The following is a 12,087-nucleotide window of genomic DNA, read 5'->3' as shown; positions in this document are numbered from 1 at the left end:
GGATATGCTAGACTCGTCCTCAAAGACCTCAAAGACACAAAACATTTATCAGTTTCAAGATATGGGTTCATGAATATGATACTGCACAAAAATATAGCGAATGACACCATAAATAAGAGCCGAATCGAAAAAACACATTAGGGAAGTCGAAACCCAAGCTAATGTTCATTGTGACTGATTTTTCGGGCAAACACGAAACGAAAACCAAAGTTCAGCCACCGTATTCTTCAGATTTGGTCCCGTGTGTAAATAAAAAAAATGGAAAATGAAACGGACAATATTTTAAACATTGAAAAACTGACAAACATTGAAAAAATGAAAAATTTGATTGTTTAACTGAAGACAAAGACAAAAAGATTCGAATACAAAGATACGCGAAGTCTCAAAATCATTTCTACGGTTGACAAAAAGATCAAGGACTTATTTCAAAAGGATAGTGAAGATCAAAAATGCAGATTGCTGGAAGAATTTTTTTGTTTTAACTATGAAAGGGGAATCGATCTGAGCAAATTGCAAAATTTAGCATATAGACTTGAAGCATTTAAGCAAGACTTTACAGACGATTTCAAAAATATTGAGCACATTACCCGAAAGATTTAGATTTTTCTAGAACTGCTTGGGAGTCGACTCCTCGAACTGAAAAGACGCTGGAAAACATCATTTCGAAATTATAATCTGAAGAAAATATTAATAAAAACAAAGAAAAAGAAACCAAACCATACAGAAAACGATTGTTCCTTCACAGACAAGCCAGGCAAATGTGGTGAAAACTGAAAGGAATCCAGATGAAATACATACAAGAAGTGTACGAAAACTTGAATGAAACATTGGCATGCTTCTATAGTCCAGAAAAGATTTGTTAATAAAGATTTGTACTGTAATGAAAGAGTATTTTTCAACAAAATTCGATGTCAATAACCTACACCGGTCCTGTACGTGGTCATCTACGTAGTTGTTCATATATGGTTAGGTTGGGACCCCGGGGAGTAGGAACTATTTAAGTTTATTATAGTTCAGTTAAGTTCAACTAGCTATGGCTCCTTTTAAGGCTACAACCAGACTTGTACATAAATCAGACATAATTTCAAAATTTAAAAATAATTAAAATTCTAATTTCATTCATTTTTTGCGTATTAATGAATTTTTCATATAGTTTTAAACGATTGGACCTCTGAAGGAAACTACCGCGGGTATATTCCTTTGAATCCCACTCTTAACATCGCCTCCTACAGGATTCCGTGGAAGCTAGCGCCGCCGCCGATTAACCGGACAATCATTAACTAAATACCAGTCGAAATTTTCAAGAAAACTCTCAACTTATATAAAATTTTGAAAGAAGATGCCGAATATTTGTACATGTTGCCGAAAATTTTAACAACAGACGTACAAACTAAAAAGCTTCAGTTACGTCCCGAAATCATAGAATGCAAGTTCGGAAAAGGGAAAGAAAAAACAGTAGGAATCAAAATTCCTACTGGTAAATAACTTGCACGGACTTTAGATTAACTGCAATCTCTTGGATCAAGTTTGATTTGGAAATAAATCGCAACCCAAAACAGCAGCTGCAGAAACTGATGGAATTGATAACGAAACCACTTCCAGTCCAGACTTATCGAGTTGTTTCGACCAATTTAAGAAGCACTTCATATTCTTTCTCTATAAAAATGATACTTCAAACTGGATTTCGGACGGTTCTTTTGAGGAAAATATATTTGAAGAGAAAGACTTACTTCCAAAATCCACAAGTATAAGATTGAAGCTATAGAATCACCATATAAACTGTAAGGTCCATATAAAACCAACTGACTACTCTTCATTGATTCATCTTTGTGTACGTTTAAATCAAATTAAACCTGCTCCCAATTTTACTTACCTTTCTGAGTCATAAAATCATCATTGAGGGTCTGAGTTGGAACAACTCGCGTACGATTTTCGTTTTTTTTTTTTGTTAATATACATGCAATTAATAAAGAAACAAATTAAGTAGAAATAAATTAGATGTACATGCAACCCCCTTAGACATACCACTACGTCACATCACACGTGTTCAATATATCCGTGGTATGTAAAGTAGTGGCGGGACCGGGGGGAGAAATTAAAACAATACCATCACCATCCCTCCACTTTCTACTACCGCCACCTAAAAAAAAAGAAAATATTTTCACTCTTGCATATATTAACATAATGATATGAAGTAATTTTCCGTTGTAGAAACACACCCTGTAGTCCAGTGAGTACAGTCCGATTAGAATCAAAATCCACATCAAAATTTTGGCCACTAAGCGATATATTTTTGTTTGAATTTGCCGAATTTCGAAAAAAAATTAAAGGATCAAAAATGTAATTCGAAAAATTTCCTACAAAAAAAGTTCCTTGGGATTTTTTCCTAATCTCAAAATTACTCTTACAATAAGCTAAAATTTCGTTTAAGACTCGAAATTTTGAGGTAAATTTCTGAAATCAAATACAAAGCAGAAAATTACCTTCGAAGAACAAAAAACTCTAAAATAACAGAAATTTTGACTCTAAACTTAAGTGTGGGACAGGGATAATCCTTAAAAACGCTATTAGTAATTTAAACATTTATCAAAAATAGAGAAAATATAAAAAATCAATTGCAATCTAGTCGATTTCATCATCACTCTTCCAAGAGGAATTCCGTGCTCGTCAGGGTGTCTTCTCCCGCAGGACTGGTCTCTCCGTCAAAACGTCAAAAAATTCTCCTTCCCCCAAGTCAACAGGAATCAGATTAGTCTTTAATAATGGTCTTTATAGATTGGGATCTTTTTTTGAGATCAAGATGACCTTGGTACACCTTCGAGTTGTCAAAAAAGTGTTATCATATCAGTAGAACAATCATCATGTATTTGTTTCAGTTTGGTGCCCACTTTGGTAGTCTGAAGGAATACCTTTCGTCCTGGCGCTTTGCCAATTTGGGATATTTCCAGCTACTTCAACTATTTCTTGATCAATAAAAGGTTCGGAGTTTTTTGTGAATTTTCGCTTGGTCATTTTTTCTCTTTTGCTGGAAACAGTTCCTTCGAAATTCTCGGTCATTTGTATAATGGGACCCGATATATAAATATACTATGCAGAAACAAAAAATGAAACACCAATAATTGATTTCAGATGTGGATTTTGTGCTTTAACGTTTTCTACGTGTGCGATACTCCTAATTTCTGGGTTTATTCTTTGATTGATTCATCAGTACGAATAGAAACATTGCACTTGAAGTGCAAATTTATATGGCATTAGATTAGATTAGATTAGGGTGTAAAGGCCGTGATTCGATTTCACTAATGGAGCTACCGCTCTTAGAGTCCACGCAATTTACTTCAAATTCACAAAGGAGGTGCTTGACCTTTTCTTCAGGTCGTTTAGAAGAAACTACAAGAACTTTTGGGAGTTTTTCCTCTATTAGCCAAGTGGTAGTTCACACAATGGCCAGTGTTTTCAGTTTATCTGGGGTTGTTTCCCCAATTTTGGTTTTTGCTCTAGTGCAATCGATGATATTGTTGCAGACACTCGTACGATTGTTAAGGCTGAGATTGAGAAGGCCAAGGTGTATTTGAAATGAAAATGAAATTTTGAATTATGATAGAAGCACACGCGAGGAATGTCGAGAGTTATCGGGAGGTCGAGGTCTGATTGACTGTCAGTAAAGCAAGACGAAGAAGTTAAATCGATCGTGCACTCATGGAATGGATATTTCCCTACTTATAAGGGTAGGAGGTGGTTTTTGTAGGAAATAAATATTTATTTATATAGGGTACTAGACAAACAGTCCATCACGTGAAATCAATGGCACAAATCACGAAAAATATTCAAAACACACACGCACAGGCTTCTACATAGCAGCCCAGCCTTTTACAACCTTTTTGGTAGTTACAAAAAATAATTTTTAAGATCTCCGAGGGCGCTTCCGGCGACAAAAGTCTCGAAACTCCCATCTCCACTTTACTGGATCTAAACTGGTATTGGAGAGCCATTCTTAAACCTGGAAATACACTCTTAAGCAATGCAATTTGGCTGCATCTGAGGTTGGAGGAGATTTACTACATTTTTCTTAACGACACGAATATCTATACAAATCGAGGTCAGAGACATAACGAGACGCATTATATAAAGTAAAAACTGCATTCAATCGCGTTAGTAAAAGTAGTTTTTTTTTCTACCACAGAGTGAGTTCAAAGGTATAATTGGTCTCATTTTAAAGGTAATCGTCTAATTGACGATCTCAAGCAAGGGTTCGGTGCTGGGTGTAGCAGAGTCACAGACACATGGGTTTTAAGTTTACCCAGGCAACCATCAAAAAACAATCCAGTTCTTGTCGTTTTCCAAGAAAATTTTACAAGTCTGAATTTTTTTGTAGATACAGTTGGAAGGTACAGACTCTAACGAGTAAAATGCACTTTCTTTCGTCCCGAAATGTTGAGTTTTCGAGGAGACACAGCAGTGTCTTCTTCAACTTTGGACGTAATTTCCCTCAGACTCTACGTGGCGCGAAAACTCTTTAGTAAGATGGGATGACCCCGAAGTTTGAGCGCATTTTACAAAGAAATGACAGCTCTTAGGGAAAAATCACAGAGAACCTTTTTTGTAGAAAATTGCTTAAACTACATTTTTGATCTTTTTAATTTTTCCGAAATTTGGCATAGATTTGGAGTTATTTGCAAAATTCGGAATTTTGAAAATTTAAACAAAAATACGAGGATGTATTGATATCTAATTAGTTCCACGCATAAACAAAATATTGCGTTACCATAGCAACGAACAATAACTTATTAGAAGTGTCAGTGTAAAATTTGACGTCAAAAAAGTAAACCAGAGTTGGAGTATCGAGCCATCATCAAGTACCTGTATTTAAAAGGGTTAAGAAGTAAGCAGATTTACGAAGATGTGCTTAATACCCTTGGTGATCAATGTCCTTCGTATGCGACCGTGAAAAATTGGACTGCAAGCTTCAAAAGAGGTAAATTTTCCATTGAATACGATGACCTATCGGGAAGGCCAGTTTCTGTGTCAGTTCCCGAAAATATCGATGCAGTTCATGACATGATTTTATCAGACCGTCAAATTGGGCTAAAACTGAATATTTCATACGAAAGCGTTAATCATATGGTTGACGTCAATTTGTACATGAGAAAAATTGCTGCAAAATGGATCCCCAAATGTTAGAATGTTGACCAAAAGCGCGCAAGGGTAGAAGCATCGCGTTCGATCTGTGCTCGATTTGAAAACGATGTAGACTTCTTAAACCGAATTGTTACTATGGATGAGACTTGGTTTCATTTTTAAGATCCAGAAACAAAGCAACGATCGATGGAGTGGCGACACTCTGGTTCTCCAAGACCTAAGAAGTTACCAAGTGTCCAAAAATGTGCTGGAACAGTGTGCTTCAGTTTTTCGGGATTGCAATGGAGTAATCATGATTAATTTTTTCGATAAGGGTAGGAAAATAACTGGAGATCACTATTCGATATTACTACGAGAAAAATTGAAAAGAAAAGACGCGGAAAGCTAACCAAAAGTGTTTTGTTTTTGCAGTACAACGCCCTTGCACACAAATCTCATGTTGCCATGCAAAAAATTCGTGATTTAGGGTTTGAATTACTAGAACATCCCCTTTATTCACCAGATTTGGCTCCGTCCGACTATCATCTCTTTCCTCAACTGAAAAAGAGTTTAAAAGGTCGAACCTGCAACGTCTAGCTAATTAAAAGGAGAATATTTTGAGTAATAAAATATTTTGACATTGAAATTTTGTTTGGTTCTATAGTAGGCTAAGAATTTTTCAATATATTTGATGTTAACTTTTACTGTACCCTTAGAACTACGAAAATCGGCGACGTAACTAATTATCGTGGGTCAGAAGCTGTGATCACTGGACTAATTTATTTTATAGTCATTCATTTCCGCTATATCAACAAAGAACTATGCGTAGGATTATGTAAGTAAACTATATCTTTATATAATTTGCATAATATAGAAAAAAAATCTTGTCACGCTGTGTATTCTACTTGAACTCATAGATACTGAGCCGAACCAATTCACGTATTAGACAATAATAGTGAGAAACTAACAGCAAGTAATAAAAATGATGATAAACATCTGACAAAATCAAAATATCAATAGAAAGAAATATTTTTTTACTAAAATCCAAAAATTTTCCATTAATCCCACTAATTACAGAAAAATCAGTATGTATGATGGATCTTGCTTCCAAAGATCTTCGTTTTCTATGCCCCTCGAGCATTGTCTCGCACCTCGAGAAAATGTAGTTGGTAGTTTCGTTGAATTATCTACTAAACCTTCTTCAGATGTCCATCGAGGTGACAACACCTCAACAGACCTCCTACAAGTCTTCATAAATTGTTCTCTTCTATATTTACTTACTTTACAATTCCGTCAGGTACCACGAAATATCATCTTAAGATCATAAGCACCAACTGCACATTCTGGACACACCAAAACGACTATTATCAAAACACCTTGGGAAATGACACCATGAGATTTAAAGTCCAGTACGAAATACCTTCTAGGTATAGGTGCAAACAATCTATTTGTAATTTCTCAAATATAATATTGTTAAGATGGAAATCCCTCTTAGTACGTTCATATAATAGAGTGAACATAAATTTAAAATGCAAAAATGTCGTAATAGTCGTTGAGCGCATGTATAAATTATGATAATGATGGTCTCGGTGGAATTATATCTGTTATATATCGCCCGTTCACTGCTTAATCACACCCAATTATATTTCGAAATAGCTTTATATAGATACAACTTTACCTCGCCAACAGTCGTTCTTAAAATAATTCTCTCTTTTACTTTACCTGAAACCAAAAGAAAATGTAAATATAATTGACAGTATATAATTTGAAAAATTCAACAAACTTATATATACTACAAATACCAATTATGTGTGCCCAATTTATTGATTCAGTCATTTATTCATGTAAAACAAAAAACATCAACCACGAAGATCATCAAGAAACAAATTATAATATAGAAATTATCAGTTAATTTTTCCTGATTGATATGATGACTATTCCATCACTTGAGCATACCTAGTGGAGTCCTGGTTCATCTGTATCGAATTGAGAGTTGTCTATGAAGAAATCTTATGAGTAATACCTGGCCCAAAAAGTTCTATACCCTTTTCATTATAAGAATCATCAAACTCCTCGCAATAGTTATTGATTATCGACATTCTTTCTTTATTGTTGGAAAATATTTGACCCCCGAACCATTCTTTGAAATCTGGGAACAGTTAATAATCCGAGGATGCTAGATCTGGCGAATGGGGTGTATGAGGTAGCAATTCAAACTTCAATTCATTAATTTTGGCTATTGCAATAATGGATGTATGAGTTGGTGCATTATCGACGCTCAAACGTTGCAATAAGTTGATAATTATCCCACGTACATCGCAAAAAACAGACGCCATGACCTTCCCTGCTATTGGCACGGTGTTTGCCTTCTTTGGTAACGTACCTTCCCTTTTCAATCCATTTTTTTTTAATATTCTTTAGCTTTTACATTGTTTGGATCTTTCAAATAAAAATATTTTTCAGTTTTCAAACAACTACCAACTCCAGATCAAACCAGATCTTCTAGGATCATCCTCGTATATTAATATCTTGTTGGAAACGAAGAGCTCGGTCAACATTTGTCGCACATTATAGAAAATGTTTTCGTTTCTACGCGAGACCCATCGCTCTAAACGTAACTACTTCAATTTGTTCTTCATCGGAATCATTGTCTTCGTCTAATTTCTTTGGTTAAATTTACTTCTTCATCGGCTACTGTTTCCTTTATCTGCTTGAGAAACAACTAACAGAAATCACGAAATCATTTTTTTAATGCATCGGCAGTAAAATGCTTTTTCATTTGTTATCTAGCATAAAAAATGTCTATTCCTTTAAATGGACGTGGACATGAATTATTTGGAACAAAAAAAATTGCTGCTGGTTGATTTTTTATCAGCCTTAAAGACTTGATTAGAAATGTTGGCATTTGTTCATCAATTGTAGGTTGATTCGACAGAAAATCGATTTGAAACATTTCTCGTATCATGTGGTACTATGGTCCTAAGCCAACAATCAAAGTAATCGAAGACGCTCTTGAAAGAAAATTTTCTTTGGAAATGTTTGTTAAAAGGACCCAATTCCTGAGAGCTTACGCAGCCATTTTCTAAGTACGAAAAGCATTGAACAGATCGAAAAAAGCATGAAAAAAGCTGTCAAATAATAGCGAAAGCACTAATTTTGAAAAGAATAATTAAAAAAATTGCATGATGTATAAAATCAGTTTATTAAATGAATAAGAATTATACGAATCACCCTATATATTAATCGAAACTGGACGTATCTTTTGATGAAGAATAATAACAGCATAGCTCAAACTTTCTGTAGTATAACGAATCACAAACTCATAATGAGGTGCTGGTTGCATCATAAAGAAATCAAAAGTGATTAAAAATTCCAAACGGTCGTATCTCTTTCAAAGTAACCGTTAGTTGAACATCGAGTCCTTTAAATTAGTGACACAAAAACAGGTATGTAATAAGCAGTTTGTGTTCAGTTTACATCACTCATTATTTTTCCTTGCAACTTCTGTGCCCAAACCAATTCAATCGAGTTTAGTTCGCAGATAATTTTCTGCTATTTCAAGTTTCGAGGAAGATCTATCACTTGTTCGAACCATTCATGAGATGGTAGTCATGCTGATGCTGATCAGTCTGCGCTCCTTTCCTGATGGTTAATCACTTGACTACCACATCTTCTACCATAGAAGTTTCCTTTTGGGACTGTCTCTTCTCAATTATTGCTGTTCAATTTTTTTCAACTGCGCTAGCTACGTTTAATTCGCGTCTAATTATGTTCGTTGGTTGGCACCCAGGATTCGGAACCGTAGATCGACATTGGTAAGTAGTATTGACTCTATTTTGTAGCTCTTCTTTTGTGTTAGCTTGATCTCCATCTTTGTTCACTTCTTTAGCTATTTCGTCCACGACCAGAAGACAAAACAACTTATATCACTTATCTGTGAGTAACTACTTGTCGATGATGGATTTAAACCAACAGTATATTATTCGAAAATACTAGTTTCATTTAAATTATAGTTCTTCTTTGGTTTTTTTACCTTTTTAAATTCATAGCAATTCAATCTATCGGTTGAGGGTTGAAATAATAGCCCCTGGATCGTACTGTATTATTTTTATATGAAAATCCGGCTCTGGAGAAAGTTTTCAATGAAAGATATTCGCTGGAGGCAACTATAAAATTTAACTGTTCCTACATTTGTTTACATTACGTGAAGATTTGTCATATTGATAGCGACCAGTTACCGGTTTAATAATCATGTAGTTGAAAATATGCAACAAACTCATTCAAAGTCATTTTAACCTACGAAGATGCTTCAGTCTCTGCTCTGGCACGAATAAGTAATGAGGATGATGTCCGAAGAAAGCATTGATGTTTTAACCGCAGAATAGAAGAAGACGACGAAGACCCTCAAGGACCTGGAAGGACCATGAAAAACACAGCTAACCAGGAAAGGCAAAAGCGATAACAAACGATTCCTCCGTATTCAGCAAATATGTTAATAGGCATTGAATAATACATGCTTCGGAAGCTTAGATTTTACTCTATTTTTCGACATAATCGACATAGTAATCCATAAGAGCCAAGTCTGGGCTGTAAGCAGGGGTCGAGACAGTATTTCATCCAAATATGGTGTGTGACACGGGCGGTGTCCACTCAATTTGTGAGCATGGTTTACACCGCACGCCAAAGGTTCTTGGACGCTTCTTGCCATAGAAGCAAATGGAAGCTCCGTGTTTCATTCCTTCTAGGACAAGAAGAAGCCGAGCTACGTGACAGTCTTGACTTATTTGAGTACACACAAAACCCATATATGTAAAAAGTCTATAAAATAAGCGATGTGTGGATAGATTCTTCTTGATCCATCTCCATTGCGATTTTATCTTTTTCCCGTTGCTTCCCATTGGATCTTTGGATCTTTATGTTATATCAGCTACAGAACAATAGAAAAAACATTGGAAAATAAGGTAGATCGGACCATAACCAACAAAGATCAGCTGAACGTCTCAACTTTGGTGAAAACAATCAACAAATACCAATAGGAATCCATCGCCTCAATAGATGCTAGATAATGCGGCGTGCAGATGTACAGAGGAATAAACTTTTATCCACATTCTCTCGAATAGAATCCCAAAGTACTACGTCTGGAAGGGTATGAAATGGAAGACCAAGGTCTCTTGCAGCTACAGCCATCACTCATTCTGGACTGTGATCAGGTATAAACACTGGATTATCCAATATCGCAGCTTGGAAGGGGGACATAATAGATCTTTTGGGGTCGCAGTGTATATGATATAGATTTTCTGGTTTGTTTTTTTGTCTAATTCTCCCTTGTCCTCAAATACCTCCCATTTCCACGGTTTGTGGTACATTACGTACCACTTTTTTAATTTGTACTCTTCGTAACCATTCTGCGGTTTCCTCTTTTTTATTTTAACTATTGATTTTTTTATACGTCTTAATTATTGCACTTTGTCTATGTTCTCGCGTCTTCTATACTTTCTAATTTATTTTTTTCCAGCTATTGCTGGTTGATTTAATCTTTTCACTGTTATTTAGTTTATTTTTACTTTATCTTCGCCATTTTGTATGTTTGTAAGATCAGATAGAGCATACAATAATGCCTAAAAATTGAGGTTAGAGACTAAATTTTCCTGTAGTATAAATTTGTAAAGTGCTACGATGCCCAATTTTCGAAAATTTCTCTGCAGACGTGTGAGATACGAGAACCGTTTTTTTTTTTAACTTCCGATAGGCTAAAAATATAAGACAAATTCATATAAAATTCTCGTATCTGTAAACAAGTTTTTCAATACCCTCTTCAAAGGAAGTTGCCGCCAATTAATTCAAGTAGAGTACAAACTGGACCTTGAAACTTCTGGAAACTCCGTAGACAAAGCAGTTATGGTGAAATTGGGGTTTTATTTCTGTCAACACGTTGAACCAGGTCTTCTGAAACGGCCTTGGCTACCTTCATCATCCACATCATTACGACCATCTTTGAACCTTCGACACCATCGCTCACGTTTTCCCCATACACACCCGAATCATTCTCCGATGGATTTCTGCAGCACTACGGTCTTCGGCGTGTAAAAAACGTATCCCATTTGGCGGAAGCATCAATAATGGCGGACATAGTTGTAGCACAACGCCGACTGACGCCTGAATGTCAATAATGGCGGAGTGTGTAGCGCGAGAGCTTTCTTCTGCAGCATAGCGTCTGCACGGAGCGATCGGAGGTTGAAAAAAAACTGCCCTCGTATATGTAACGGGTGTGGCAGCTCGTTTGTTAGTCGGTGGTACCGCGACGATAACGTACTAGTAAATATTTTTCTTTTCTTTTCTCCTTACATTCGAATCGAATTCGTTTCCTGGTAAAAGCATCCACATCGCCGCCATAGTCATGTACAGATTTCTATCGATATCTTAATTTACGATTTCCCTTATTCTTATTTGACTTTATGTATATATTTGTTTGAATCCGTTTCCATTGTTTATATTTAGAATTATATCAATAATAATGTAGATGAATTTTGATTTACTCTCGTAATATATTTTTCAATTCCAACAAATTTTATTACGGTTTGTTAAGAGCCGACAAAGGATACGAATTAGTAACTGGGATGAGTCCTACGCATGGAAACGACCACTTTTGCATCATCATTTCAACATCGTCTTCTTCTATTTCTTCTTCTTTTTACTTCCTAGTCCATTAAGTCAGAAAACAATGTTTATCTTTGATAGAACGTCACTCACCGACTATCTACCGTCATCGGGTCGATGCTACGGCGGCTTTGAAAACTTTTTCAACATATACTGTATATATTTGTATAAACAAACGCCATATTGTTATTTCAATATGCTGAATCAAAATGGAACATGTTGTTAATGTATTTTTTTACTGAAATTTGATATTTTATAAGAAACAGCCGACATCACCCCTCCGTTATTGGAAAATCTTTGACTATAGAGCCATTT

At 35.5% G+C, this 12,087-nt stretch overlaps 1 long non-coding RNA gene across 1 annotated transcript in view; it reads right to left on the bottom strand.

Moving 5' to 3' along the window:
- Positions 1–987: 987 nt before the first annotated feature.
- LOC130900720 (uncharacterized) overlaps positions 988–12,087 on the bottom strand; it is a 32,564-nt gene continuing 21,464 nt past the window's right edge. The window contains exon 2 of the long non-coding RNA XR_009060213.1: positions 988–6,837. This is a non-coding gene — a long non-coding RNA (uncharacterized LOC130900720). The remainder of the gene's footprint in view (positions 6,838–12,087) is intronic.

This window comes from Diorhabda carinulata, chromosome X, assembly GCF_026250575.1.
Source record: "Diorhabda carinulata isolate Delta chromosome X, icDioCari1.1, whole genome shotgun sequence".
Classification (NCBI taxonomy): Eukaryota; Metazoa; Arthropoda; class Insecta; order Coleoptera; family Chrysomelidae; genus Diorhabda; species Diorhabda carinulata.
Note: the sequence above shows the minus strand (reverse complement) of the source record. Positions and strands in the feature narration are given on the sequence as shown.